Genomic DNA, 24,970 nt, shown 5'->3' with positions numbered 1-24,970 from the left:
GCACTGCAGGTGGTGGCTTTACCCACTACACCACAGCACTGGCTCCTCCAAACTTCTTTACTCTTCTTATACCCAACAGTTGAGGATAAGTTTAAGTTTCACACCTCATTTCCAATCCTTGCTTTACCTCAATTTTTTCAACTGGTTCCAGTCTTGCATTCTGGAGTTCATCAGTGTCACATCTTTCTTATTAGATGCCCATTCTTTCTTTCCCTCTCTTTCTTAATCTCTCTCTCTCTCTCTCCCTTCCTCCATCCCTCCCTCCCTCCCTCTCTCCCTCCCTCCTTCTCTCTCTCTCTCTCTCTCTCTCTCTCTCTCTCCCCCATTTTATGAGCCACTCCCATACTTTCTGTTGGTTCTCACAATAAGGATACTTTTCCTGCTAACCTGTTTCATAGTGTAATTTATCCAATTTCTATCCCAGACTACATTTCAGTTCAGTTCTCCTTTCATAGAGGAGAATCCTGTCCTTAACCTGGGTCAGGGGCTAAGTCCTACTCTGATGCTCATGTCCAGAACATTCATCACATCTGTGTTCACTACTGGGCCACAATGCTACTTCATCCAGCAAGGAACATGCTGGCTTTCCAGAGCAACTGCTTCACCTTAACAGAAAGTAGTGCTGACATCATTTGATCAGATTGAGCTCCAATTTGCACCCATATCTGGATAATTTTCCCAATTCCTGGTAACACTAATTGACAAATCTACACCAGGTTTTTTTTAAAAATATATTTATTTGAAAATCAGAGAGAGAGAGAGAGAGAAATGAGGTCTTCATCTGTTGGTTCACTCCCCCAAAAGCTTGCAGCAGCCAGGACCAGGCCAAGCCAAAGCCAAGAGTCCAAAACTCCATCTTGATCCTCTACATTGGTGGCAGGAATGGACTAACATCTGCTGCTTCTAAGGGAGCACATTAGCAGGCAGCTGAATCAGAAGTTTAGATGGGACTTGCTCCAAGGTATTTCAATATGGGATTTGGGTCAAACCTACTGCACCTGCAATGTCAGGATATTTTAGGCTACTGCTTTCAGTCACATCTTGCTGAAAGTAAGTGGCCATGTCTAGCTAAACTGGAGCTCTGAACAATGACACGCCACTTCACATACTGTGATTCCACTGCCTCTATGCCCTGTTAGACAGACCATGCTTAAAGCAGGGAGCAGAGGAAATGGCATATATATTTGTCATATATATATGTATTTATGATTGATTTATTTATTTGAAAGGTGGAGAGGGAGAGAGAGGGAGAGGGAGAGAGAATCTATTTGTTGATTCACTACCCAAACAAATGCCAGGGCAGGGTCAAGCTGAAGCCAGGAGCTAGGAGATTCATCCAGGTCTCCCACGTGGATGCTGGGGCCTGAGCACATGGGCCATCCTCCACTGCCTTTCCAGGCACAGTAGTAGGGAGGTTGATCTGAAGTGGAGCACCCAGGGCATGAACTGGCACCCATATAGTATGCCGGCATCACAGGTGGTGACCTAACCTGCTACACCACAACACTGGCCCCTTGGTAAATATATTTATCACTGTATTTCTAGATAGAAGTGAAATAGAAAACTGAGAGACCTGACAAACAAAAAGTTTTACAGTAAATGATGGAATGCAAGTGTAGAAAAATTCCTTGGCCACTTGAAGCATGGTCAGGGTGGTATAAGGTAGTATAAGGGTATCTGGGGACTTCCCGTGTTTGTGGAGGGAATTTATCAGCAACTAGAATCCTAAAACCCCAGGAGCAACATCTATTTTTCTCAAGCAGTCTATCACTGAACTGCTCCATTTCCACTTCTTTTTACAAAAGAACACAATTCATTGTTCTCTCAAGAGAGCAATGTGGACAAATTAGCCAATATTTACCAAATCATCTGAAAATGAACTAAGCTTAATAGCTTTACACATACATTTTCTGCTGGGACTCAGATTGCATTGCAGCATGGTAAAAGGAGCTCCTCCCCTTCACCACCCCTCTCCCACATTTAACACAGACTAGGCATAAGTAAGAAGAAAGGCGTGATTTTTCTAGGAAAAACGTGAGTAGTGATTGGAAATGAGAACATGGAATGCAAGCATGCACTTAGTTTTATTTTCCCTTGATGTATGTATTTATACATTTTACTTATTAAAACATGTCACAGCAATTTTGTTTATTTGCATTTAGACTAAATGAACACTAAATAAACACTGCCAGAAGATAAAATTCATTAACCATTTCATTTTGACCAAATAACTCATTTTTTTATCCTGTAAGTAAAGTCCTACAAAGTTTATTGCCATTAATTTCAAATGCTGAGAAGCCAAAATGACATGAGATGAGACAACTAACTAGTGTTAAATCTATCATAAGAAAGCAAGAATAAGGTGTCTGATGCTTTGATTGGCACATAGTTAATCCTCAGTAACTGTTCAACGCATTGCAAAACTAGAAAATTGATGTTTAAATTTCAAATATTTGTAGAGCATTTCATAGTTCACAAATCTCTGCTTAACTTCATTCTGGTTCATTTAACTCTCATGGAGGTGAAAATCATCATCCTCATTTTACAACAAATGAAATTAAGTCAAGTGAAAATAGATCTTTGTAAAAATTAAGTGTGGGAATGGGAGCGGGAAGAGGAAGGGTTGGAGCGTAGGCAGGAGGGACGGTAGGATGAGAAGTATCACTATGTTTCTAAATCTGTATATATGAAATATATGAAGCTTGTATAACAAAATTTAAAAAGAAAAGATTTAAAGGTATATTGAGTTCTTTTGTCTACTATAACAATGTACCACAAATTAGACAACTTAAAACCACATATTTATGGAAGGTGAAAAACTAAAATCAAGGTGCTGGCAGGATTGGTCCCTCCTAGACACTCTAAAGGGAGGATGTGTTCTGTGCCACTCTCCTAGCCCACCATCCTTGGCATTCCTTGACTTGTAGACACACCACAATCTTAGCCTTTATTTTCACACAGCATTTTCCATGTCATCTTCTCCTCTTCTTCCAATAGCACCACTGGATTTAGAGCCACTCTAATCTAGTATGCCTTTGCTTCAGACCTTATTTGGTCACATTTTTACATTCTAGGTTGGACATGAATTTGGAGAGAGACACCACTCATCACTATGGAAGAGCGAAGCAATTTCTAAAAGTCACATAGATGATAGGTTATGGAACTGAGATTCGAAAAAGTATTTAAATACTTACTTTTCCATCAGATTATTTTGTCCAGGTGAGACAAGCCTGTATGTGCAGCTGAGTTATGGAATCATTCCAGATTCCTTGTACCAAGTTACAACAATCAATATAGAGGAAATATCTATGACTGTCTCCTTCAGTGCCTCCAATATCTCCCCTTAGAGAGCTCAAAGTTATGCTCATGATATTTCAGTTTGACATCCCATCATCATTTTCAGTAACCTCTCCCACTTTTCAAAATATCTTTAAGCACATTTATGGTTAATCAAGATCAGTTAAATAAGTGCCTCATCTGGTTCCACCTTGGTATAACTTTGTTTCCTTGTTTCTTCCCCTGAAATGTCTTCCTTTGACTCTAAATATGTTTAATCCAAATTCATCCCTAAAGGCTTGGGGAAGGTATAAATCACTCTATTATCTCAAGTCCCATAGTAGTGCCTCTTTGCTTTAAATTGAAATTTTCCTCCTGGTTTATTCTTCCTTCCTTTTTTTCTTTTCTCTCCTTTGTTTTAGTCCTCCTATTCCTTTTTCCCTTCCTTTGCCTCTCCCTCCACTTCCTTCCTTCCTCCCTCCCTTTTATACATGCATGCATATAAATGTCCATATACATACAGTTTGCCCTGTATATCTGTGGGTTCTGCACTTGTAGATTTAAATAACCATGGTTCAAAGATATTCAGAAGAATGTATCTCTACTGAATAATGCAGGATAAGGATTATTTACATAGTAACTGCATTGCATTGGGTATTAAAAATGATCTAAAAATGATTTTAAAATATATGAAGATATGCACAGATTATATACAAATACCTCACCATTTTATATATGAACTTGGACATTTGCAGATTTGGAATCGGTAGGGATTCTACAACCAATCTCCTTCTGATATCAAGGAATCACTGTACACAAATGCATACATACACATGTACAAGTATACATATATTCATACATGCATGTATACACACACACACACACTCACATACACACACACAAAACCTGGCTTCAAAAATAGAAAACAAATTCTTAGAAAAGGAGGGTCATCTCTTACCATTTCTGAGAGTATCTATGGCACCACATTTTGTGCCAAGAAGGTATATAATAAATCACTGATAAATTAATGGATGACTTTATATATTTAAGTGACTATAAATTTAAATTAGTTGAAATTAATTAAATATGTGTTTACATATTTAAAAGGAAAGAACTGTGAAGATTTAAAATGAATAAATAATTTAAATTCATAATAAAATATGAAAATTGTTTTTCAAAATACTGTGATCTATTACTATAATCACAATAATTAGAAGATATTCTTATAGTTTAAAAAAATTCAGAGTTATTATATGATTTTAGGAGCTGTCCAAGTCATGTGGCCTCTGTTTCAGTGTTTAGAGTACTCAAATTTTTTCAAGTTCATCCTGACTCATAACTCATCTTCCATTGGTCAAGCCTGTTTGTGGTTTAAAAATCACTGCCAAATCACTAAAATCCTTATAGATTTAAACATATACATTCTGATGCTAACATTGATGACCGTATCACTTGCATTACTGCTTTAGTACAGCCCAGGAAAGCCCCATTAATTTTGCTATGTCACTTTACAAACCTTAATAACTTGGCATTGAATCCCTAGGGAAGCCAGCACCTAGCAGTGCTTGACCTTAATGTATTTTTATAATGGTCGTGACTTAGCCTGAGGCTGTGCATATATTAAGTTGAAAACAAAAGAGAATAGCCAGATATTTGATATTATTGAAAGCAATAAAGTGATTATTTAAAAATTTTATTGCATAGTTTTGCTTTCTTGTTCTTATTTATATGGGGAGTGGAAGTTTGTTGGAAGCAATGGAGTGTCATCCATTTAGCATCTCTTATTGAAACAAAGACGGTTTCTCTCCTTGATTTCTATAAAGGATGGTGAACTAGATATAGAACTAATTGTCTTAATTGATACAGTCATACAATCTCATGATAAGTTCTTGAAGATCATCTAGTCATTGAGTCTTAGCTGAAGATGTATTTATCAAAATACACTACAACATTTTGTCCCTGGCACCTCAATGATAGTAAGATTTCTGTCTTTTAGTGCATTCAATCTACTGCTTCTGGCTACCTGGCACCCTACTGAGGAAGATTCCTGGACTGATGCTAACCTCTAAAGGATAAATGGCACATATGCACCTATAATAAATAATCATAAAATTTAAATTCTTGAAATACTCAGGACCTTTCCGTTTAAGTACAATCATGCACAAAGAATCACTTTATAGAATATATTATATGACCAGGAAAACACTGATTTGTCATACAGTTTCATATAGTATGAACACTAGATCCTCCTAGACTGTCAGTTTTGAATATTTGGATACTTTGATCCATACTTACTTAGTCAAATATGGTAGCCACTAGTGTCATGTGTTACTTAAATTTAAATTAGTTTGAAATCAATAAAACTTTAAATTCATTTTCTCACTCTCATGTCAAGTTCCACATTTCAGGTGTTCAAAGGTCACATGTGACCAGTGGCTACTGTGATATTGCATTCACAGAACATTCCCATCATTGCAGAAAGTTCTATTGGATCACATGGCAAAAATTTCAATAAAAGACATAAAACATTGCCATTTCTTCATGTTGAAAGCTGTACAAGTCTACTATTCACAGATGGGTTCATAAATCTCTTCCAAGGGACATGTAACATCTTTGTTCCTACTTTTCCTCATGAGTTGGGGATATGAACTTGGCTGGTCTGAAAATGAGTATAGGTAAGTAGGCGTGTGCTAGAATGAGTGCAGCAAAAGAGGAAGAGTCATAGTTATTGGCTACTCTGCCTGTTGAGTCCTTCCCTGCCAGGAGCTATCTTAGCCATGCTGGTCAGAAGCGTCTTTAGCAGACTTCTCCCTAGTGACTCAGACACCCTGAAGAATAACAAAGATGTTATCAGGGATGCAAAGTCTAATAGTCCATACTTGTATAATCCTAAATTGAAAGTAGAAGGGTATAGAGTGGCGAGGGTGTTAGGGAAGGCAGAGAGAGGAAAGGGCAATGGCAATGATGAACATGTTACTGATTACGGAGGTGAGGAGAAAGGAGGTGGGAAGAAGCCAGAGACCAACTGGGTTGCACAAAATTACCTGGCAAACCAGCATTTAAGTATCAGCTTAGTCAAATGAGATGTCTGAGAACACAGCTGATAAGTAGGTGTTCCCTTTATTCTTTTCATGGCATCTCTACCCTGCTCCTATTTCTCTGGACAAGGAAATGGAAATCTTCCTGAATGCTGACAGTGCTTTTTGGCTTGTTTTATAATGACTCTTCAGGAGTGCCAAGTTCCTATTGCCCTCTGCTTCAGACTCCCATAATAGCCACATTCTGCACCTCTCTGTGGCCACCAATGCACAAGTTGCCTGGCATTTCTCTTAATGCTTTCATTCACATTGCTTTTCAGCTTAAATGCAAGTGGAAGGTAAAAACTATGTCATACTTGTCTTTGAGGTCCCTGGCACCCCTAGTACAGAACTTCAAATATCTGGAGGCAATATGGCACTGAGAAGGCATTTTGGACTCTGAAGTCAGAATGCCTGGGTTTAAGTTTGCCCTCTGTTACTGGCTAACTGTTCCTTTCAGAGAGTAGAACTTCTTGCTTCATGTCTCCTTCCCCTCCTGTGTTAAGTGGGATAACGCTACCCTCAGGAAGTCACAGTAAAATTTGTTTTAAGTTGTTTTAAGTATAAGGATTTACCGCTTCTCGGCCTTTTGGCTAAGATCAAGTGTAGTATAAGGATTTGTATCTTAATTTTAATCAATTAATTAACTAATTTTAAATGCAGAGATATAGAGAATGAACTCCCATTCTGGTGATTTACTTCCCAAAACGCCCCCAATAACAAGCTGGGTCAGATTGAAGCAGGGAGCCAGAACTCAATCCAGGCCTCCCATGTGGGCATCTGGGTGGCAATAATTGAGCCATCACCTCTATTTCCCACCATCTGCATTATTAGGAAGCTGGGGGTTGAGAATGCAGCCAAGACTCAAACCCATGCACTCTGATATGGCATGTAAGTGTCCCAATCACTGTCTTAAGTGCTAGGCCAAATGCCTTTCCCTCATGGTAAAACTTAAGATTTAATGAGACTAAAGCTCTTAGTATAGTGACAATGGAGGGTCAATAGTCATAATAATTATGTTGAGAAGAATTAAAGACAAATTAAGCCAAAACTGTTTAGATTTGGCTATATCTAATAATAGGTATTTTTGTGCTAAGAGAACCCTTAAATGTCTTCTTGCACAACTTCCACACATTACATATGAGGACATTGAGATGCACAGGGGAGGCTAGACTCGTCAGTGACAGGCTTGCCGTTTCATCAAACTGCCTAGGACCATTTGCATGTGCAAAGAACACCACATGCATTTCATGGGGGAAAGTATCAGGCAAAGGATCCTCTGTGTTGTACCAGTCACTCAAAATTTAAGGCCCACTAATAGTAGCAGACATAGACATGCCTTGTCACACTGCCATTGAATTCATCTTCTCAAATGACAGACATTGCCTACAACACCCTGCAAAGCTTTGCTTTCAGATATGCAGCTTCATGTGTCATCCAAAGTACTAAGGATGCTGTCATTTTTCAAGGCAGAGCACACAAGATCAAGGATTATCACTGCAATACAGTTTGATATACATTTCTAAACATTTGCTCTTTCTTTAATATTTTATTTACTAAATGATAACATGGTTGTACAGAAATCGGGCACATAGGTGTGTGTGTGTGTGTGTGTGTGAATGTCTACCACTTTCTTCTATGAAGCTGCTGAAAGATGCAAGCCCAGCTTCTAGCATCTGCTTCTAAAATAATTTCCTTGGATCAGAACTATGAAATTTCCATAGAGGGGAGAGAAAAACATTGGAACTGGCATTTGTAAAGCCTCTACCTCATGAAATGGAAAGTGCTAATTTAGCACAAATTCCCAAGTTCCATTCTGCTCTGTGCCTTAAGTCACTCTCCAGGACATTAGGCACTTTAGCAGACATGGTACAGTTCTTTCCCAGTTGAGCCACATGGACATGACTAAGTGATTCCAGAGATTCTGGAAGTGACAACTTGGTTACATCTAATATTTAGCAGGGAGTAAGACACAGAGAAAAAATCTTGGCAGGTAATTTGCCAATCATTCCAGTAGCAGTTTCACAGTGGGTGCCTTTCAAATGCTATTTATTTGTTTATTGAATTTTTATTTACTTAACAAGGCTTATATAGTCCATAAGCCTCAAGAATTAAATTTTTCCTACAGCCTACAACTGAAATCTTCAAAGACCATTTTTACTAGTTGTGTGTGTATGTGTGCACATGAATATGTAATGCTATCATCTTTTGAAATAAAGATCATAGGAAACCAGAGCTGGAAGGGGTATTTGGATCACAGAGTGAATTTTTTTTCTAAGTAGTTGAACCCTTCAGAAGCAAATTTTAAAGAAATCTTAAAACATATGAGGAGAAAATAATAAATGGGATCCTCAAGCTTAAAAATCTTCAGTGTTTGTTGAAAATTATTTAAGTATTGGTAGAAACTCTGAAGCATCTGCTCTAAGCCTTGAATTCTGAGGACTGCAGTTTGCAAATGAATTATACAGTCCAATTTGATATGGGGTGTGAGGCCCAGAATGAGACGAAACTTGCTAAGAATGGGAAAAGCAGAGTCTCAGTGTTCTTTCTACTATAACGTGCTGGCTGGCTTTCACATTTTTCAGGTGGCATTAAATGGCATGACATCTAAAAATGATAGAGTGGTGTGTGACACAGCTGCTAACACACTGCTTAAGAAATTTGTATACCATATTTGAATATCTGGGTTCTAGCCTTGACCCTGCTTCCAATTCTAGGTTCCTGCTAAAGCACACCCCAGGAGGATTCATTGAGTTCTGGGCTCCTGGCTTTGGCCTGGCCCAGCCTTGGCTGTTACATGTATTTAGGGAGTGAACCTAAGAATGGGAGATCTCTGTCTTGGTTTCTTTGTCTTTCAAATAAAAAGAAAATAAATAAAATACATAATTTTAAAAATTATCTTTCTTAGCTCATTTTTATATTATGAAAGAGTGACTTACAGTTTTTCTCCAATGGCTTATAACCACATCACCAATGTTGACTAAAATAAAAGGTCAATTATTCATTAATAAATTGTTAACTACAACACTACAACTTATTATTTCTTCTTTCTAAATATATGCATACATATATATATCTTTAGCATCAGTAAAATTATAAGCATAGCTATGTTACTAAGTCAGATGATCTTAGTTAAAAATTCTTTAGCTCAATATGGGTATTACTATTCAATTTTTTAAATGTTTTTTTACTATTCAATTTTGATAAATGGCATTAACATCTAAGAGAAGGAGAGAGTAGGTGTGTACCTAATGAGTTACAGAGAGGGAGGACAATACTTCACTGAAATTTGACCTGCACCCTCATGCCTTCTGCAAATAAACACAAATGCCAGCTCGTTTCAAAATCATTGCCATTATATCCTAATAGCAAAACACCTACTGGGAAATACTGGAGGAAATAATAAATAATAATAGCTCCTAACAATTGAATAATGCATTTTACTCACCAATTTGTAAGTTCTTTAGAAGCATTAACTAGTTAAATTTTAGTACATGCCCACAAGGTAGGTATTAGTTCCCTGTTGTATAGATGTGATCATTTACTATGACTTACAGCCCACAATCGTGGGAGTATTGAATAGGAAAAATCCCACAGAAATAAGGCAGTCAGATTCAGTGGGCAGGGCTGTTATAAAATGGCAGTGTCCCAAGTAAGACCCAGATGAAGAATTAATGCACATCCTAAACACCTAATTTAATACCAAGAAATTGGAGTAGCAAAGTAAATTGAACTCAGCAAGATGCAGAAATCAACCTCTGATAGTGCATTTAAAGGCTCTACACAGCAAAGAAAATAATCAGCAAACTGAAATAGCCACCTACTGAACAGGAAAAAAATTGGAAATCATATATATGAGAAGAGGTTGACATACAAAATATGATAAAGAACTCATATAACTCAATAGTAGAAAAACAAAATGTGATTAAGAAATGGACAAAGGTCCTGAAAAGACATTTTTTCAAAGAAGATATAAAAATGCCAATAGGTATATACAACAAAAGGAGCTCAACATCATAAATCATCAGGGAAAGGCAAATCAAAACCACAATGAGGGATCAATTCCACACTCATTGTGATGGATGTTATCAAAAAGCTAAGAGATAATACATGTTGGCATGGGTGTGGAGAAAGTCAACCCTTGTCCAATGTTGGTGAAAATGTAGATATGTGGTCATTATGGAAAAAATTATGGTGTTTCCTAAAGAAGTCAAAAGTAAAACTATCAGCAATCCTTCTGGGTGTACACCCAAAGGAAATGAAATTACAATGTCATACAGAAATCTGCACTCCCATATTCATTACAGTATTATTAACAATAGCCAAGATACAGAAACAATTCAGGTGTCCACTAATGGGTGAACAGACACAGACACTGTAGTTAAGTATATGCAATGCACTATTACTCATCCTTAAAAACAAAGGAGATTTCAACATTTGCTACAATGTGGAAGACCTACAGGACGTTAAGCTAAGTGAAATAAAATGGAGACAGAAAGAAAAATATTACAGGATCTTACATGTAGAATCTTTTTTTTAAAAAAAGACAAATATAAAGAGAGAATTAAAAAGTGGTTACTATAGGTGGAGGTGAGAAAGGGGGAATGTAGGTCAGAGATTATAAAGTAGCAGATATGTAGAATGAATAAATCTAGAGATCTTATGTAAAACTTGGAGCTATAGTTAATAAAGTTGGTCTGTATTTGGGATTCCTGCTGAAGGAGGTTAGCCATTAAATCACAAAATGTTGGCAAAAGAAAGCTCATAAGAGATGACTATACACATACACACATTATATTCTTGTACTCTATTAATTATCACAGATCAGGGAAACTATATGGCATTTGTCTTTTGGGGAATGGCTTATTTCACTAAGTATAATGGTCTCCAGTTGCATCCATTTTGTTGTGAAAGACAGGATTTCATTCTTTGTTTATGGCTGAGTAGTATTCCACAGTGTATATTACCACGTTTTCTTTATCCAGTCATCGGTTGATGGGCATCTGGGTTGACTGGGTGAAACTGACATTTTCAAAATGATTATTGGCTGGCGCCACAGCTCAATAAGCTAATCCTCCTCCTGCAGCGCCAGCACATCGGGTTCTAGTCCTGGTCGGGGCGCCGGATTCTGTCCTGGTTGCCCCTCTTCCAGGCCAGCTCTCTGCTGTGGCCCGGGAAGGCAGTGGAGGATGGCCCAAGTGCTTGGGCCCTGCACCCCATGGGAGACCAGGAGAAGCACCTGGCTCCTGGCTTCGGATCAGCACAGTGCACCGGCTGAGGTAGCCATTGGAGGGTGAACCAACAGCAAAAAGGAAGGCCTTTCTCTTTGTCTCTCTCTCTCTCACTGTCCACTCTGCCTGAGAGAACTTCCACTTTGACTACAACCTTGTCTAAATATGATCAGAATTGGTGAACTCAAAAGGCTTCCATAGCCTTGGCAACTCATGACAAGAGCCTAGGGTGATTACTGATGCCACAAACAAGAGTGTCAATTTGTTAAGCCAACAACAGGAGTCACTGTGCACTTACTCCTCATGTAGGATCTCTGTCCTTAATGTGCTGTACATTGTGATTTAATGCTATAACTAGTACTCAAACAGTATTTTTCACTTTGTGTTTCTATGTGGGTGCAAACTGTTGAAATCTTTACTTAATATATGCTAAACTGATCTTCTGTATATAAAGAGAATTGAAAATGAATCTTGATGTGAATGGAAGGGGGGAGGGAGAGGGAAAGGGGAGGATTGCGGGTGGGAGAGAAGTTATGGGGGGGGGGGAGCCATTGTGATCCATAAGCTGTACTTTGGAAATTTATATTCATTACATAAAAGTTAAAAAAAAAAAAAGAAAGAAAGAAAAAGGAAAAAAAAAAAAAAAAAAGGCCGGCACCGCGGCTCACTAGGCTAATCCTCCACCTTACGGCGCCAGCACACCGGGTTCTAGTCCTGGTTGGAGCGCCAGATTCTTTCCCGGTTGCCCCTCTTCCAGGCCAGCTCTCTGCTGTGGCCCGGGAAGGCAGTGGAGGATGGCCCAAGTGCTTGGGCCCTGCACCCCATGGGAGACCAGGAGAAGCACCTGGCTCTTGCCATCGGATCAGCGCGGTGCGCGGGCCGCAGCGCACCAGCTACAGTGGCCATTGGAGGGTGAACCAATGGCAAAGGAAGACCTTTCTCTCTGTCTCTCTCACTATCCACTCTGCCTGTCAAAAAAAAGAAAAAAAAAAGAAACGAAAATGATTATTGTATATAGCCCTTTTCTCTTTACTGTTGAGGAACAGTGATTTTTTTTCTTCTTACTATTTATTGAATTCTTTACTTAGTAGAGGGTTAATCTTCTGATTATAAAATATACTGAAAATATGTCTTTGCAAAAATTAAAGGGTAAGAAAGGAAGGAGGAGGGAGGGTAGGAACAAGGACAGGAGGGAGGGTAGCGTGGGAAATATTATGTTCCTAACTCTATATGTACATATATGAAATACATGAAATCTGTTCATCTTATATAAATAAAAAGTTATAAAATAATAAATTAAAATCTTAAAACTGGAAAAAAGAGAGAGATGACCAAATGTTATGTCCCCTATTACAGGAGGAAAAGCAAGACTCAGATGATAACGTGGTTTGCCCCCTTTCACACAATCAGATCATATTTACATAGAAAATATAAAAAACTTAAGCAAATAAAAATTTGGATTGGTAAAAGTTCATTTTGTTTAAACACATTGTTCTATACTAGTAGTAGCCAACTAGGGTCTGTGAGTCAAATCTGGCCAATAGCCCATTTTTGTATGGGTTGAATTTAAAATATTTTTTTACATTTTTAAAGAGTTTAAAATAAAAGCGTGAAACTTCTGGTAGCTGAAAATTATAAGGAAATTTCAATTTTGGTAGCCATAAATAGTTTTATTGAAACACAGCCATGTTAAGTGGTTTACATATTCTGTATGGCAGCTTTCATGCTACAATGACAGAGGGAGTGGTGGCAATAAAATCATAGAGTTCAAAAGCCTAAAATATTTGAAATCTGATTCTTTACCAGAGAAGTTTGTTGACTCCTACTATAAATTATTTAACTCAAGATGTAAGTGATATGTATAAGTGTCTGCAGATAGATTATCCTTTGTTTATAAATTCAAGATACTCAAAATTTTATTCATATTTGTGTGTATTTTGTGTCTATATCCATGAGATTATTTGAGTATATCAAATGACTGAAGATTTTTCCTACTTCTCAATAACAAACACCTTCTTCCCAAATCATAGTTACATAGGTCTTTACAGTTCAAGCCATGTTCACATCCACTATTTCATTAATTTCTTACAAAAATTACACAAAATGTCCTTGGAATGAACTGCTATTTCTGCTTTAAAAAGGGGGAAACTAAGGCACAAAGAATTCAGGGAATGTTCCTCCAAGCATTCTCCATATGCCTAAGACGTGCACCCTGATCCAGAACCCAGCTGCTTCTGGGAGGATGGCACTGTAACTGAACTTTGGAACACGTCACCCTGATGTTAGGAAAGCCAAAAATGCAATCAGGGGTGATACTACGGAAACAAGAATCTTTTTTTCTGCATGATTATTTTTGGAAGGATATGCAGAAAGGATTTTTGTCTCTGTTTCGCCAACAGGAATGTTTAAATTTTGTACCATGGGCATATATGGCTTATTGAAAACACAAGGTTTTGGGGCCGGCACTGTGGCACAATAGGTTAATCGTCTGCCTGTGGCATCCCATATGGGCACTGGTTCTAGTCCTAGCTGCTCCTCTTCCAATCCAGCTCTCTGCTATGGCCTGGGAAAGCAGTAGAAGATGGTCCAGGTGCTTGGGCCCTTGTACCCACATGGGAGACCTGGAAGAAGCTCCTAGCTCCTGGCTTTGGATTGGCTCAGCTCTGGTCATTGTGGCCACTTGGGGAGTGAACCAGCAGATGAAAGACCTTTCTCTCTGTTTCTCCTTCTCACTGTCTGTAACCCTACCTCTCAAATAAATAAATAAAATCTTTAAATAATAAAAATTAGGGGCCAGCACCATGGCTCACTTGGTTAATCCTCTGCCTGTGGTGCCGGCATTCCACATGGGCGCCAGGTTCTAGTCCCTGTTGATCCTCTTCCAGTCCAGCTCTCTGCTGTGGCCCAGGAAGGCAGTGGAGGATGGCCCAAGTGCTTGGGCCCCTGAACCCACATGGGAGACCAGGAGGAAGCACCTGGTTCCTGGCTTCGGATTGGCGTAGCTCTGGCCTAGCGGCCATTTTGGGGGTAAACCAATGGAAGACCTTTCTCTCTGTCTCTCTCTCACTGTCTCTGTCAAATAAATAAAAAATAAAAAATAAATAAATAATAAAAATTAACAAAAGAAAACATGGTTTTTAAGACTCCAAACCTATAATACAGTAATAGCATCCCTTACAAATAAGAACTTCCTTTTTCTTTTTGAGGAAAGATTTTGAATAATTCTGATAGTAACCAAGGAAAAAAGAATTTCCAATTAAATGTTAATCTGAAGTCTGCATAGCACTTGCCATGAAATCTACTTTGATGGGCCAATTACTTGTACCCTAAGGAAATGATGGAGCATATCACTGCTTCCTGCCCCTGTGCCAGCACTTGTAAGCAGGTGATGAAGAGTTTGACAGTGTTCTGCCTAATCTAGCTGGAGCACACTTTTTCTCTTTCCTTTTATTTTTTTTTTAACACTAAATGATATAGTAAGACTATCACTTACATGTTCTTACTAGTTGACAATCATTTTTAAAACAATCGAAAATTAGATCTTAAATTACCAAGGAAATTCTTTACTCTTTCAATCTTCTTATAACAGTTGAGTCACATTAAAGATAGATGGATAAATAGTTAAATGGGTAGATAGATCTAGGATCTATATTCACCTCTCTCCCTCTCCCTAGATAGCTAGAATAACTGATTAGATATCAGTTACTGATCCTGGCATACTGTAAAATTTTAAAATTAAGGAACATTATGATTGGATGAACTATTACAGATCATGTAATCCAGTTAACTTAATCAGTGAGTAAACTACCACCAAAGGGGATTTTTGTCCAATGTGAATCTCTCACGTAAAGATTATGTACAGATCCAAATTGCCTGCAATGTGGTCTCAACCTACATTTTTAATCTTACCAAAATGTAAGATCAGCTATCCTTCATGTAAATAGAATTCTTTGCTCTTCATCCCAGCCCAAAGCCAGCCACATTGTATTTTTACTTCCTTGTTCTTACTTAATGATATGACATTCTTTCCTCTGACTTTTCTTACTCATGTCCTTCAAGGCTCAGCTCCTAGGAATTCCTAATGAACTTTATTGGTGTCTATTTTCCGGTGGAACTTATTTCTATCCACTCATCCTTTTAGCTTTCGCTATTTTACATGGGTAAAAAGATTGTGAATAATTTATACTTCTGGCTGCTAGACTGTATTTTTAAACAATTTAAAAGATTATTATAGAAGAGGTTTGTGGATATCCCAATTTTGATGAAAAAATTAAAGATAAAAAAGTTGAGTTCCTATAAAATACTAAATAACATTATTTAGCTCTCATAAAATTGATGGATCTTGATTTCTTGGGAGTTTTATTCCTCAGGAATCACTAAAACCTACTTGAAGAATAAATCAAGTAATTTCAGAACTTTTAAGCTTACAGAAACCTAGGGAACTTGCCAGGCCAAATTCCTAGTCTTGCACTTAAAACATGGGCGCCTAAGAGGCAAAGCAACTTACCCAGTATTACAACCTCAGTCTTCTGCAATTTTATGCCATAATCTTCCCATTTCATTATAATGTCTCCCTTCATGATACTTTTAGTTGGTCATATACATTGCAAAATGTCAATATACGCTTGGGCACTTTGCCCCCTTACTGTCATGTACATATATTTTTAGAAGAAACCATTAACTTCATTAAGTAACCTAAGGCATACCTCAGGCCCTATGGCCTCTTGTATGACTTCTATAAAATGCTCAGATTGGGCTTTTTGCAGAGTTGGGGTGAAGAAGAGCCCAATTCACCCAGTCCCCTCTTCAACCACCTCATACTAAAGCCACTATTGCTGCATCTTGTTCATCCATATTTTTGCATCTACCTTTCTGGACCCAGCTCATAACTTCTGTTTGCCCCTAATTTATTTTATTATAGCTTGCTCATGATTCACCAAAAGCCAAATAAACTTTTATTCAATCATTGAGTCAACACATCTTGACACCAAATGTCAGTGGTTGTCCTAACCTTAGCACACTATAGTCACTTCTGCTATTTAAATTACTATAATTAATAATTAATATTAAGTCAATATTTAATGTATGTCAAGTACTCTACTAAATGCAAAGTCTGCCGTTATCTGAATCCAAGGCCCTCAGAGAACAGAGTTTTTGCTCATTTCAAATATCAGAGAAATATACCACAACAATTACATCATTGGGGTACAAACTATTATTCCGATAGGTGTCATTGAGCATATAGGAAGGAACACTACGTCTTCTAAGGACAATTAGCCAAATATTTAAGGAATATATGGTATTTAGGCAGTATCTTAAAGAATGTCTATGATTTGCTAATCAGGTAAGACAAAGTGGGTTTCCTGGAGAGCTGAGTGAAGGAACACTGCTTTTAAAATAGCACATTTTGGGGGACTAAAAGCTATCTGGCATGACTGGAATCAGTGATGCATAGCTACTGCAGAATCTCGAGGTACTGGAGGCTTTCTGACCATGCAATGGAGTTGGGTCTTTACGTGTAGGAAGCAGATCATTACTGCTTAAGTTTCCAGAGTAAAGGAGTGTCATGGCCAAATACCAGAGTTAGAAAGTTCACAGGTTCTAGTGGTAAGGCCGGCACTGTGGCATAGCAGGCACCAGTTTGAGTCCCAGCTGCTCCACTTCCAATCCAGCTCTCTGCTAGGGTCTGGGAAAGCAGTAGAAGATGGCCCAACTGCTTGGGCCCTTGCACCCGCATGGGAGACCAGGAAGAACCTTCTGACTCCTGGCTTCGGATCAACGCAGCTCCGGCCATTACAGCCATCTGGGGAGTGAATCAGCAGATGGAAGACCTCTCTCTTTTTGCCTCTGCCTTTGTCTCTCTGTAACTCTGCCTTGCAAATAAAATAAATAAATCTTTTAAAAAATGTTCACAGTGGTGTGAAATCTGGATTTTAAAAGATCAGAACGGAGAGAGAGAGTGAGAGAGAGAGAGAGAGATCAGAACCACACAACAGAGAAAATAAGTACTTGAAATATGGTGGTGGCAATGGAAATAAAAAATGTACTAAAGAAATGTTTAAGACATTGAATCAAATGAACCTTATGACCAATTAGATATGAAGGGCTAAAGAAAGAAAAGAATCTAAAGTGATGTTCAGATTTCTGAATTAGATAATAAGAGTTTGAAGCCAATAAACAGAGCTCAAAACATAGTTGGAGAGTAAAGATAATGAGCCCAGTTTTAGAACTGCTGACTTTGGTGTACGTGCAAAACATTCAGATAGAGATGTCAGAAAGGCAGCACAGAGCAGAATGAAGGGTGAGACAGGTCTAGGAGAGAGATGCTGAGTAGGGAGTCAGCAGAGCACAGGTGGTAATTAAAGCCAATTGTTTGTTTAACAAATATTTATCGAATGCTTATTGTGTGCCAGGAACTATTTTAGATGCTTGGGATGTGACAGTTAATAAAATACGATTTTTAAAAAAATTTCAGCCCTCTAGGAGCCAACGATCTGTTGGAAATGTATTTTAGATCACACAAATTCACAATTACAAAGGATATGAAGTACTGGAGGGGAAAAACAGAGAGCAATTAAAAAGAATAATAGAGGACATAAAATCAAGACTAGGGCAGGAGGGGTTGGTCTGAGCCTCCCTGAATTGTGGGACATTTACACTAAGACCTAAAGCCTGTTAAGGGGTTAGTTAGGTGACAAATACTCCACATATGGGCACAGCATATGTGAAGACCTTCAGATTGGGAAGACTTTTGTATTCAAGATCCTGAATGAGGTTCAATGAGGTTGGAACAGAATGCACAAAACCGGGATAAGAGGTAGGAAGGGCTGAGTTTAATCAGAGCTGTTCACCAAGGAAAGTCTATAGCTTGTGACCTAATATCAATCATCAATCAATCAGCAGCATGTGGAAAACAGGAGATCAACCTACAATAAAGTGGCAGAGGAAGAAAAGCCTAAAAAATAAAACTAGATTTTATTTTAAAGGCAGCATGGTATCTGTTAATGAACCCTTTCTTTTCAATTAATACAAATAAGAGTCATTATTCTTGATTAATTTCTGTAGACAAAGTATTCTCTTCTGGGAAATAGGAAGAGGAATCCATGAGGCACTTTGGTGAGAAAGATGTCATGGAATAAATAAAGTGTGGTATACCCATACATTGGAATGCCATTCAGACATTCAATTCAATAAATATTCAATAAATAAAATACTGATAAATATTATGAAATGGATGAAACTTGAAAATAAGTTCAGTGAATGAAGCTATATTCAAAAGGTTAGCATGATCCCATGGTAGTATGTTCATAATAGGAAAATTTTTAGAGTTAGAAAGTAGATTATGGTTGCCAGGGGCTGGAAGAAGAGAGCAGTGGGGAATGACTGCTTAACACAGGCTTTTCTTTTGCAGAACATTTTCTGGAAATTGACAGTGGCAATGAAAACAAAACTTTATGAATATACTAAAAATAATTGAACTGCATATTTTAAAATGTACACTTTATGATATTTGAAATATATGTCAACAAAACTAATTTTTTTAATGTTGTGAGATCTTACCTTGCAAGTCTCAACAGATGACAATCCAACAAATGGATAAGTAGATTTAAACTGCTTTCTTATATAGGATTTTGCTAGAAATAACTTTTTAAAGCTGATATTAATTTTGATGAATTGTGGCTGAGTGAGTTATGCCTGTATTTAATAATACTTTGGAAGTTCAGTTCCATAAGAATAATTTTTTACCTGGGAAGATGCTGATAAAGCTTTATCTGTCACATAAATACATAAAGATGACAGAATTCATGTATCTTATAAAACATTGTCATTTACTTCCCTGTAAAAGTACCATCAAGTAGTCTCATCCATGTCCTGAATGATTATCAATAGACCAAAAATGAGGCAGAATTATGAGAGTCAAGATGAGGCTGTAATGAGGCTTTGAGTCTATCTCATATGACTTATGTATCAATGAACCAGAAGATGTATTTTGTACTGTTTATTCTCTTGCACTCACCTATTAGTTTATTTCCATCAAGATAATAGAAAGAGATTTAAAGTCATCCAATATTTTGAAAACAGTCAAATGAGGTTAGAATTTTTAATATATTTCAAATTTAAGAAACTAAGTGACGTATCAAGATGCTGAATCTTCATCATGTTGAGTATTCAGGAACTGCTAAGAAACAAGTAGACATTGATCTTTCAGTTTTCCTTTTTTTTTTTTAAACTTTTATTTAATGAATATAAATTTCCAAAGTACAGCTTATGGATTACAATGGCTTCCCCCCCATAACGTCCCTCCCACCTGCAACCCTCCCCTTTCCCACTCCCTCTCCCCTTCCATTCACATCAAGATTCATTTTCGTTTCTCTTTATATACAGAAGATCAGTTTAGCATACATTAAGTAAAGATTTCAACAGTTTGCTCCCACACAGAAACATAAAGTGAAAAATACTGTGTGAGTACTAGTTATAGCATTAAATCACAATGTACAGCACACTAAGGACAGAGATCCTACATGAGGAGTAAGTGCACAGTGACTCCTGTTGTTGACTTAACAAATTGACACTCTTGTTTATGGCATCAGTAATCACCCTAGGCACTTGTCATGAGCTGCCAAGGCTATGGAATCCCCCTGAGTTCACCGACTCTGATCATATTTAGACAAGGCCATGGTCAAAGTGGAAGTTCTCTCCTCCCTTCAGAGAAAGGTACCTCCTTCTTTGATGACCCGTTCTTTCCACTGGGATCTCACTCACGGAGATCTTTCATTTAGTCCCCCTCCCCCCCCCAGAGTGTCTTGGATTTCCATGCCTGAAATACTCTCATGGGCTTTTCAGCCGGATGTGCATGCCTTAAGGGCTGATTCTGAGGCCAGAGTGCTGTTTAGGACATCTGCCATTCTATGGGTCTGCTGTGTATCTCACTTCCCATGTTGGATCGTTCTCTCCCTTTTTTATTCTATCAGCTAGTATTTGCAGACACTATTCTTGTTTATATGATCCCTTTGGTTCTTAGTCCTATCATTAGGATCAGTTGTGAATAGGAATTGATCACTGGGACTAGTGAGATGGCATTGGTACATGCCACTTTGATGGGATTGAATTGGAATCCCCTGGTATAAGTTTTCCATTGACAGTTGATAATCAAAGAATGGATGTTTACCTGGAATTTATATCAACCTGGGGAACATGGCTTGACATTTAAAAACTATGGATATTTATAGAAAATATATATATATATACATAAGTACACATCCACTTATATATTTTATACATATATATTGCAAATCTCAAAGTGTCTTCCCATCTGCTAACAAATTTGACCCTCATATCCCCACTCTGTGAAATGAGTCCTGCATAAAAATAAGTCCATGGCTGGCGCCATGGCTCACTTGGCTAATCCTCTACCAGCACCCTGGGTTCTAGTCCTGGTTGGGGCACCGAATTCTGTCCCGGTTGCTCCTCTTCCAGTCCAGCTCTCTGCTCTGGCCCGGGGGGCAGTGGAGGATGGCCCAATTACATGGGTCCCTGCACCCGCATGGGAAACCGGGAGAAAGTACCCGGCTCCTGGCTTTGGATCAGCACAGCGCAGGCCGTAGCAGCCACTGGGGGAGTGACCTAACGGAAGGAAGACCTTTCTCTCTGTCTCTCTCTCACTGTCTATAACTCTCTGTCTCTCTCTCACACTGTCTAACTCAGCCTGTCAAAATAAATAAATAAATAAACAAATAAGCCCCTTACAGAGTGGCAGAATGAGGCTTAGCAGGGGAAAGTATTTTGTGTAGACTCATACTTCTAGTAGGAGGCATATCCATTTTTTTCCAATTCAAATCTTCTAACACCAATCCAGGAAATTTTTGATACAACACAGTATTCTTTCATTATCGTTATTGCTATTTTTTATTGTCACAGGATAGAACGATATACAAATATCAGGTAGCAAATGAATAATGTGTCATTATATAACAAAACACTCTATCTTATATAAAAATTGACTAGTGGCTTTGAAAATAATGCATTTTGAAAACAATATTTGATTTTGCTTGTTTTGTTGATATTTGTCTTGATTTTTGATAATTCATAAAGAAAACAAGGCCCTAAGATATCATATATCCCTCAGTGGGTATACATGAGATGAATATGTTCCCAGTGCTTGTTTAGGTCTCAATTTTTCATGGTCTTATGGGACAAAGAATATTTAGATTTTTAAAAATCTCTTGGAATTTCAAATTCTCATATCAATGATCTTTCCTGTTACTAGAAACAAATCATTTTTAAAATTCTATCATATCACCAGTTTTGATTGCTTCCCTTCTACAATGAGATTACTATTTCCTACATGAATGATAATTGCTTTGATAATGATTATTTTATCCATGATTTTACTCTGAGTTCCAAAATATGGGAGAAATATAAAGAATAAGAAATGGAATCAAAAGGGAACAATAGAAGGGAAAAAATGCTGGAAAAAAATAATGTTTACAGAAAGTAGGATCATTGATTCTTGAAATAAGGTTTTCAATTGGATACCAACCTGACATAAACTAAAATTACAATATGGGCCTAGAAGGCAGGTAGGACTTTTGTCAAAGAAAAAGCTAAATAATCTCCAAAATGGATACTCAGTTAGATCAATGGACTCACTCTTGGTATTATGTCTACTCATTACTATTTTTGGAAGGATAGAATAGATGCTGTCAAGTAGGGAGGGGGAGCAATTGAGATCTTAAGGATCACTGTATCATATTAAAAGTCCACACAAGGTTGATGTCAAAGCTGAAGGCTTTTCAGCTGACCTGTCCAATTCTACTTATCTCAGTTTTCAAAGCAATATACCTTTTAGTGCCCACTATCTGATTTAACTGATAGCATCCCAACAGTGAAAACTTTATCTCTGTGATCCAGCAAGACCCATCTCATCTATACTTCATCCATCAGCAATGGATTGATCCCTAAAGCCAAAACCTCAGATTCTACACAGTAGGAAGCAACTCAAATGATAACACCTACTCAATGGACAGAAGGAGACTGGCCTTCCGACTATGCAGTAGATCTCATTATTGATTAATTTCCCCATAAGATTTCTGCTGCTTAATAAGTTTAAATTCTTAATTCACAAATTGCTTTGATAATCTAGTGTTCTTATTATTATAGCTTTGGTTTGCATAAATATCCTCAGTTTTGTATGTTACTACAATTATACTGAAGTCTCCTTTGACTCTTTTCACTTATGAATTTTTAACATAATAGTCTGAAAAACGTAGCTTAAGGCTATTCTGTGGTATATCCCACTGCTTACATTTTTACTAGCAGTTTCAGGGGAAAAAGTTGTTATTGAAGAAAATACATTTTCTTTGATAACTTGGTGAAATGCAAACCTATTCCTTCTCTTGCATAGCTCATTGTAGGAAACCATCTTCAATTCCATTATCAATCACAAAGAAGAGGAACCAAAGAGAGTCATGTGGGAAGCAACAAATGCAGCAAAATATCTTTTTTATGTATAAATCTGACCATATTACACATTTCTAAAATTATACACTCTCAAAACATTTTTGACTGCAGAATAAAGTTCAAATATTTTAATGGCCCTTAAAGGGTCTTGTAGAAACTTACCCTTATTTCTTTTTTCATCATCAGTTTCTACAACCAACTTACCCAAAGTCTGTATTCCAGAGCTATCACTGACTTATCTCTACTTGACTATGCCATACTGCTTCATCTCTGCATGCCTTTGTACCTGCTATTTCCGCTGCTGGAACTGCCATCCCTTCTCCTAGTTCCCACTTCTGATGAACTCCTACTCATTCTGAATGACAGTTCCCATCTGTATGAGCTTTCCTGAGCCACCCAAACAACTGCCCACTCCCTTGTGCATGTGCCAACCCTATACCTATTTGCCCCTTTGTTGCATTTCTTATACATTATGCTCACAATTTGTTTTTGAATACATTTTTATTATCATTTAAGATTCTTCTAAACAAGTCCTATGTAGTGTTCAACTTTGTGTTATTAATGATTAGCACAGTTCCTAGCATATAAACATTTCCATAAAATTTTTCCATGAAACTGAAGTATTTATGGCAAAAGAATGAAATAACAATTTAAGGGGTAATTTTTTAAAATCTAAGATAAAATGATTTGTGGTATATTAATATATGTGTAATTGGACAATTTTTACTTTATATATTACATCCTATCATCAGATTACATATTCTTATTTTTATTCAGAAAATATAAACAACATTTGATCCTGAACAATCAATAAGATGTTAAATTAAATTTATTTCTGTGTGAATAGCTCAAGTCTTCAGGAAGGTGAGGAACTAGACAGCAAAAATAGAGTTTTCAAATAAAGTCTGTTTATCTCTGTCCTTTATATTCATAGACACAGAAAACTACTTGGTACTAAAATGGTAAATTCAAACACAATCCCTTAACACACAAAATATGGATATTTCTTGGGTCAACTGAGATGCCAAAAACATTGGTCTTGGGACTGGAGAACAAGTAGAACATTGAACTTTGGTTCATTACTATTCATTGCAGCCTCTAAGGTGGAAGTTTCTATGTAATGAACTGGGTGTTGACCAGTTAGTTGTATGAACATGGCAGGTAACTTTTCTGAATTGCTGTTCCTGCCCCATAAAATGCCTGCCCCAGAGAGTATCACTGAGGGCCTTCCAGTTCTCACAGCCAGTCAGTCCAGGACCTGTTTCACATTACAGAAAATTGTAAGGGGAGTTGGGTGATAGTTAATTGTAGATGACAAATAATAGAACCACGTCTCAATAGAAGACTCCCATCCTTTTTTCTCCCCTTTGAAGACAAAACATAAAACAAAAATCATATATTTCTCTTATAAAGCAACAATTTTATGGACCAATAAAACATTGATAGCAGCACATTATTATTGGACAAAAGGTGTTGAGACCTCTTTTATGTTGGGTAATTCTGGAAGAAGTACATACTTTTGTTACACATAAAAACTTGAAGCAATTAGCATTATATTCACATTTATATGGTATTTACAGCTTGTCAAGGCACTCTAATATAGTACCTCACTTATTTCTTGAGACATCTCTGAATTGGGATTTTTGAAATTAAACAGAGGCTAGAATAGAAGGCTTAGCGTTCTCCCTGAGGTCTGGTCACTTAAAACTGTAGTGCACAGATGCAATTATTAGTTTGTAGAACTCAATTCAGCTTCATTTTTCTTTTAAATTAATGAAACTCCTCCCTCAGGTACTATTACTTCATGCACAGGACATGGCTAAGTGAGAACAGAAATACTCATTTATGTCTTCAAGAAATATTTACCAAGCACCTACCCTGTGTCAGACACTTTGCTAGATGCCAGGGAAAACCAAATCCCACCAA

The 24,970-nt window shown here is 37.5% G+C and overlaps 1 protein-coding gene and 1 pseudogene across 1 annotated transcript in view; one reads left to right on the top strand and one right to left on the bottom strand.

Moving 5' to 3' along the window:
- The window catches only part of FGF12 (fibroblast growth factor 12), a 596,835-nt gene that overhangs the window by 501,014 nt on the left and 70,851 nt on the right, over positions 1 to 24,970 (bottom strand). The gene's annotated exons all lie outside the window — the stretch shown is intronic.
- Positions 6,927 to 7,057, top strand: LOC127483002 (U2 spliceosomal RNA; annotated as a pseudogene).

The sequence above is a fragment of the Oryctolagus cuniculus genome, chromosome 4 (assembly GCF_964237555.1).
Source record: "Oryctolagus cuniculus chromosome 4, mOryCun1.1, whole genome shotgun sequence".
Lineage (NCBI taxonomy): Eukaryota > Metazoa > Chordata > Mammalia > Lagomorpha > Leporidae > Oryctolagus > Oryctolagus cuniculus.
The sequence above is the reverse complement of the archived record's forward strand: the minus strand, read 5'-3'. Positions and strand labels throughout refer to the sequence as shown.